Source organism: Megachile rotundata, unplaced genomic scaffold, assembly GCF_050947335.1.
Source record: "Megachile rotundata isolate GNS110a unplaced genomic scaffold, iyMegRotu1 scaffold0051, whole genome shotgun sequence".
Lineage (NCBI taxonomy): Eukaryota > Metazoa > Arthropoda > Insecta > Hymenoptera > Megachilidae > Megachile > Megachile rotundata.
In genome coordinates, this window is record NW_027473348.1 from 399,557 (window position 1) to 407,112 (window position 7,556).

Genomic DNA, 7,556 nt, shown 5'->3' on the forward strand with positions numbered 1-7,556 from the left:
GATCGTGATTGTGTGGTCGTGATTGTGTGATTGTGTTATTGTGATTGTGTGATTGTGATTGTGTGATTGTGATTGTGTGATTGTGATTGTGTGATTGTGATTGTGTGATTGTGATTGTGTGATTGTGATTGTGTGATTGTGATTGTGTGATTGTGATTGTTTGATTGTGATTGTGTGATCGTGACTGTGTGATCGTGTTTCTGTGATAGTGATTGTGGGTTTGTGACTGTGTGATTGTGTGATTGTGATTGTGTGATTGTGATTGTGTGATTGTGATTGTGTGACTGTGATTATGTGACTGTGATTGTGTGACTGTGATTGTGTGACTGTGATTGTGGGATTGTGACTGTGTGATCGTGATTGTGTGGCCGTGATTGTGTGATCGTGATTGTGCGATCGTGCTTGTGTGATCGTGATTGTGATTTTGGTTGTGCGATTGTGATTGTGTGACTGTGATTGTGTGATCGTGATTGTGCGATCGTGATTGTGTGATCGTGATTGTGCGATCGTGATTGTGTGATCGTGATTGTGTGAACCTGGTTGTGTGATCGTGATTGTGTGAACATGATTGTGTGACCGTGATCGTGTGATCGTGATTGGAGGATTGTGACTGTGTGATTGTGTTATTGTGATTGTGTGATTGTGATTGTGTGATTGTAATTGTGTGATTGTGATTGTGTTATTGTGATTGTGTGATTGTGATTGTGATTGTGATTGTGTGATTGTGTGATGGTGATTGTGTGATCGTGATTGTGTGATCGTGATTGTGTGATCGTGATTGTGTGATCGTGATTGTGTGATCGTGATTGTGTGGCCGTGATTGTGTGATCGTGATTGTGCGATCGTGTTTGTGTGATCGTGATTGTGATTTTGGTTGTGTGATTGTGATTGTGTGACTGTGATTGTGTGATCGTGATTGTGATTGTGTCATTGTGATTGTATCATTGTGATTGTGTGATTGTGATTGTGATTGTGATTGTGATTGTGATTGTGATTGTGATTGTGATTGTGTGACTGTGTGATTGTGATTGTGTGGTTGTGATTGTGTGATTGTGATTGTGATTGTGTGATTGTGATTGTGTGATTGTGATTGTGTGACTGTGATCGTGTGATTGTGATTGTGGGATTGTGATTGTGTGATTGTGTGATCGTGATTGTGTGATAGTGATTGTGTGATAGTGATTGTGTGATAGTGATTGTGTGATAGTGATTGTGTGATCGTGATTGTGTGATTGTGATTGTGTGATCGTGTCTGTGTGATCGTAATTGTGTGATCGTGATTGTGGGATTGTGACTGTGTGATCGTGATTGTGTGACCGTGATTGTGGGATTGTGATTGTGGGATTGTGACTGTGTGATGGGGTGATTGTGATGGTGTGATTGTGATTGTGTGATCGTGATTGTGTGATCGTGTTTGTGTGATCGTGATTGTGATTTTGGTTGTGTGATTGTGATTGTGATTGTGTGACTGTGATTGTGTGATCGTGATTGTGCGATCGTGATTGTGTGATCGTGATTGTGTGATCGTGATTGTGTGATCGTGATTGTGTGATCGTGATTGTGTGGTTGTGATTGTGTGATCGTAATTGTGTGATCCTGTTTGTGTGATCGTGATTGTGATTGAGATTGTGTGATTGTGATTGTGTGACTGTGATTGTGTGACTGTGATTGTGTGACTGTGATTGTGTGACTGTGATTGTGGGATCGTGATTGTGTGATCGTGATTGTGTGATCGTGATTGTGTGATCGTGATTGTGTGATCGTGATTGTGTGATCGTGATTGTGTGATTGTGTTATTGTGATTGTGTGATTCTGATTGTGTGATTGTGATTGTGTGATCGTGACTGTGTGACCGTGATTGTGTGATCGTGATTGTGGGATTGTGATTGTGTGTTTGTGATGGTGTGATTGTGATTGTGTGATCGTAATTGTGATTGGGCTCGTGTGATTGTGATTGTGTGATTGTGATTGTGTGATTGTGATTGTGTGATTGTGATTGTGTGATTGTGATTGTGTGATTGTGATTGTGTGATTGTGATTGTGTGATTGTGATTGTGTGATTGTGATTGTGTGATTGTGATTGTGTGATTGTGATTGTGTGATTGTGATTGTGTGATTGTGATTGTGATTGTGTGATTGTGTGATTGTGATTATGTGATTGTGATTGTGTGATTGTGATTGTGTGATTGTGATTGTGTGATTGTGATTGTGTGATTGTGATTGTGTGTTTGTGATGGTGTGATTGTGATTGTGTGATCGTAATTGTGATTGGGCTCGTGTGATTGTGATTGTGTGATTGTGATTGTGTGATTGTGATTGTGATTGTGTGACTATGTGATTGTGATTGTGTGATCGTGATTGTGCGATCGTGATTGTGTGATCGTGATTGTGCGATCGTGATTGTGTGATCGCGATTGTGTGATCGTGATTGTGTGTTAGTGATTGTGTGATAGCGATTGCGTGATAGTGATTGTGATTGTGATTGTGTGATTGTGATTGTGTGACTGTGATTGTGTGATCGTGATTGTGTAATGGTGGTTGTGTGGTCGTGATTGTGTGATTGTGATTGTGTGATTGTGATTGTGTGATCGTGATTGTGTGATCGTGACTATGTGTTTGTGATTGTGTGACTGTGATTGTGTGATTGTGATTGTGGGATTGTGATTGTGATTGTGTGACTGTGGTTGTGTGGTTGTGATTGTGGGATTGTGATTGTGTGATTGTGTGATCGTGATTGTGCGATCGTGATTGTGTGATCGTGATTGTGTCATTGTGATTGTTATTGTGTGACTGTGTGATTGTGATTGTGTGATCGTGATTGCGTGATCGTGATTGTGTGATCGTTATTGTGTGATTGTGTTATTGTGATTGTGTGATTGTGATTGCGTGATTGAGTGATTGTGATTGTGTGATTGTGATTGTGTGATTGTGATTGTGTGACTGTGATTGTGTGATTGTGATTGTGGGATTGTGATTGTGATTGTGTGATTGTGATTGTGTGAGTGTGATTGTGTGATTGTGATTGTGTGACTGTGATTGTGTGATTGTGTGATTGTGATTGTGTGATTGTGATTGTGTGATCGTGATTGTGTGATCGTGATTGTGTGATTGTGTGATTGTGATTGTGTTATTGTGATTTTGTGATTGTGATTGTGATTGTGATTGTGATTGTGTGACTGTGTGATTGTGATTGTGAGATCGTGATTGTGTGATCGTGATTTTGTGATCGTGATTGTGCGATTGTTACTGTGTGTTTGTGTGATTGTGATTGTGTGATTGTGATTGTGATTGTGTGACTATGTGATTGTGATTGTGTGATCGTGATTGTGTGGTCGTGATTGTGTGATTGTGTTATTGTGATTGTGTGACTGTGATTGTGTGATTGTGATTGTGTGATTGTGATTGTGTGATTGTGATTGTGTAATTGTGTGATTGTGTGATTGTGATTGAGTGATTGTGATTGTGTGATTGTGATTGTGTGATTGTGATTGTGTTATCGTGATTGTGTGATTGTGATTGTGTGATTGTGATTGTGTGATTCTGATTGTGTGATTCTGGTTGTGTGATTGTGATTGTGTGATCGTGACTGTGTGATCGTGTTTGTGTGATCGTGATTGTGGGTTTGTGACTGTGTGATTGTGTGATTGTGATTGTGTGATTGTGATTGTGTGACTGTGATTGTGTGACTGTGATTGTGTGATCGTGATTGTGCGATCGTGATTGTGTGATCGTGATTGTGTGATCGTGATTGTGTGATCGTGATTGTGTGGTTGTGATTGTGTGATCGTAATTGTGTGATCCTGTTTGTGTGATCGTGATTGTGATTGAGATTGTGTGATTGTGATTGCGTGACTGTGATTGTGTGACTGTGATTGTGTGATCGTGATTGTGTGGTCGTGATTGTGTGATCGTGATTGTGTGATCGTGATTGTGTGATCGTGATTGTGTGATCGTGATTGTGTGATCGTGATTGTGTGATCGTGATTGTGGGATTGTGACTGTGTGATTGTGTGATTGTGATTGTGTGACTGTGGTTGTGTGGTTGTGATTGTGCGATTGTGATTGTGTGATTGTGTGATCGTGATTGTGCGATGGTGATTGTGTGATCGTGGTTGTGTGATTGTGATTGTGATTGTGTGACTGTGTGATTGTGATTGTGTTATCGTGATTGCGTGATCGTGATTGTGTGATCGTGATTGTGTGATTGTGTTATTGTGATTGTGTGATTGTGATTGTGTGATTGAGTGATTGTGATTGTGTGATTGTGATTGTGTGATTGTGATTGTGTGACTGTGATTGTGTGATTGTGATTGTGGGATTGTGATTGTGATTGTGTGAGTGTGATTGTGTGATTGTGATTGTGTGAGTGTGATTGTGTGATTGTGTGATTGTGATTGTGTGATTGTGCTTGTGTGATCGTGATTGTGTGATCGTGATTGTGTGATTGTGTGATTGTGATTGTGTTATTGTGATTTTGTGATTGTGATTGTGTGATTGTGATTGTGTGATAGTGACTGTGTGATCGTGATTGTGTGATCGTGATTGTGATTGTGACTGTGGGATTTTGATTGTGTGTTGGTGGTTGTGTGGTCGTGATTGTGTGATTGTGATTGTGTGATCGTGATTGTGTGATCGTGATTGTGGGATTGTGATTATGGGATTGTGACTGTGTGATTGAGTGGTTGTGATTGTGTGATTGTGATTGTGTGACTGTGATTGTGTGATTGTGATTGTGGGATTGTGATTGTGATTGTGCGATTGTGATTGTGTGTGTGTGATTGTGTGATTGTGATTGTGTGAGTGTGATTGTGTGATTGTGATTGTGTGATTGTGATTGTGTGATCGTGATTGCGTGATCGTGATTTTGTGATCGTGATTGTGTGATTGTGTGATTGTGATTGTGTGATGGTGGTTGTGTGGTCGTGATTGTGTGATTGTGATTGTGTGATTGTGATTGTGTGATCGTGATCGTGTGATCGTAATTGTGTGATCGTGACTGTGTGTTTGTGATCGTGTGATTGTGATTGTGTGATCGTGATCGTGTGATCGTGATTGTGTGATTGTGATTGTGTGATTGTGATTGTGTGATTCTGATTGTGTGATCGTGATTGTGTGATCGTGATTGTGTGATTGTGTTATTGTGATTGTGTGATTCTGATTGTGTGATTGTGATTGTGTGATCGTGACTGTGTGATCGTGATTGTGTGATCGTGATTGTGGGATTGTGATTGTGATTGTGTGAGTGTGATTGTGTGATTGTGATTGTGTGAGTGTGATTGTGTGATTGTGTGATTGTGATTGTGTGATTGTGCTTGTGTGATCGTGATTGTGTGATCGTGATTGTGTGATTGTGTGATTGTGATTGTGTTATTGTGATTTTGTGATTGTGATTGTGTGATTGTGATTGTGTGATAGTGACTGTGTGATCGTGATTGTGTGATCGTGATTGTGATTGTGACTGTGGGATTTTGATTGTGTGTTGGTGGTTGTGTGGTCGTGATTGTGGGATTGTGATTGTGTGATCGTGATTGTGTGATCGTGATTGTGGGATTGTGATTATGGGATTGTGACTGTGTGATTGAGTGGTTGTGATTGTGTGATTGTGATTGTGTGACTGTGATTGTGTGATTGTGATTGTGGGATTGTGATTGTGATTGTGCGATTGTGATTGTGTGTGTGTGATTGTGTGATTGTGATTGTGTGAGTGTGATTGTGTGATTGTGATTGTGTGATTGTGATTGTGTGATTGTGATTGTGTGATTGTGATTGTGATTGTGTGATTGTGATTGTGATTGTGTGATTGTGATTGTGTGATTGTGATTGTGTGATTGTGATTGTGTGATCGTGATTGTGTGATCGTGATTGTGTGATAGTGATTTTGTGATAGCGATTGTGTGATAGTGATTGTGATTGTGGTTGTGTGATTGTGATTGTGTGACTGTGATTGTGTGATCGTGATTGTCTGATCGTGATTGTGTGAACGTGATTGTGTGATTGTTATTGTGTGATTGTGATTGTGTGATCGTGATTGTGTGATCGTGATTGTGGGATTGTGATTATGGGATTGTGACTGTGTGATTGAGTGGTTGTGATTGTGTGATTGTGATTGTGTAACTGTGATTGTGTGATTGTGATTGTGGGATTGTGATTGTGATTGTGCGATTGTGATTGTGTGTGTGTGATTGTGTGATTGTGATTGTGTGAGTGTGATTGTGTGATTGTGATTGTGTGATTGTGATTGTGTGATCGTGATTGCGTGATCGTGATTTTGTGATCGTGATTGTGTGATTGTGTGATTGTGATTGTGTGATGGTGGTTGTGTGGTCGTGATTGTGTGATTGTGATTGTGTGATTGTGATTGTGTGATCGTGATCGTGTGATCGTAATTGTGTGATCGTGACTGTGTGTTTGTGATCGTGTGATTGTGATTGTGTGATCGTGATCGTGTGATCGTGATTGTGTGATCGTGACTGTGTGTTTGTGATTGTGTGACTGTGATTGTGGGATTGTGACTGTGTGATCGTGATTGTGTAATCGTGATTGTGGGATTGTGATTATGGGATTGTGACTGTGTGATTGTGTGATTGTGATTGTGTGATTGTGATTGTGTGACTGTGATTGTGTGACTGTGATTGTGGGATTGTGACTGTGTGATCGTGATTGTGTGATCGTGATTGTGGGATTCTGATTATGGGATTGTGACTGTGTGATTGAGTGATTGTGATTGCGTGATTGTGTGATGGCGATTGTGTGATTGTGATTGTGTGATTGTGATTGTGTGATTGTGATTGTGTGTTTGTGATGGTGTGATTGTGATTGTGTGATCGTAATTGTGATTGGGCTCGTGTGATTGTGATTGTGTGATTGTGATTGTGTGATTGTGATTGTGATTGTGTGACTATGTGATTGTGATTGTGTGATCGTGATTGTGCGATCGTGATTGTGTGATCGTGATTGTGCGATCGTGATTGTGTGATCGCGATTGTGTGATCGTGATTGTGTGTTAGTGATTGTGTGATAGCGATTGCGTGATAGTGATTGTGATTGTGATTGTGTGATTGTGATTGTGTGACTGTGATTGTGTGATCGTGATTGTGTAATGGTGGTTGTGTGGTCGTGATTGTGTGATTGTGACTGTGTGATTGTGATTGTGTGATCGTGATTGTGTGATCGTGACTATGTGTTTGTGATTGTGTGACTGTGATTGTGTGATTGTGATTGTGGGATTGTGATTGTGATTGTGTGACTGTGGTTGTGTGGTTGTGATTGTGGGATTGTGATTGTGTGATTGTGTGATCGTGATTGTGCGATCGTGATTGTGTGATCGTGATTGTGTCATTGTGATTGTTATTGTGTGACTGTGTGATTGTGATTGTGTGATCGTGATTGCGTGATCGTGATTGTGTGATCGTTATTGTGTGATTGTGTTATTGTGATTGTGTGATTGTGATTGCGTGATTGAGTGATTGTGATTGTGTGATTGTGATTGTGTGATTGTGATTGTGTGACTGTGATTGTGTGATTGTGATTGTGGGATTGTGATTGTGATTGTGTGA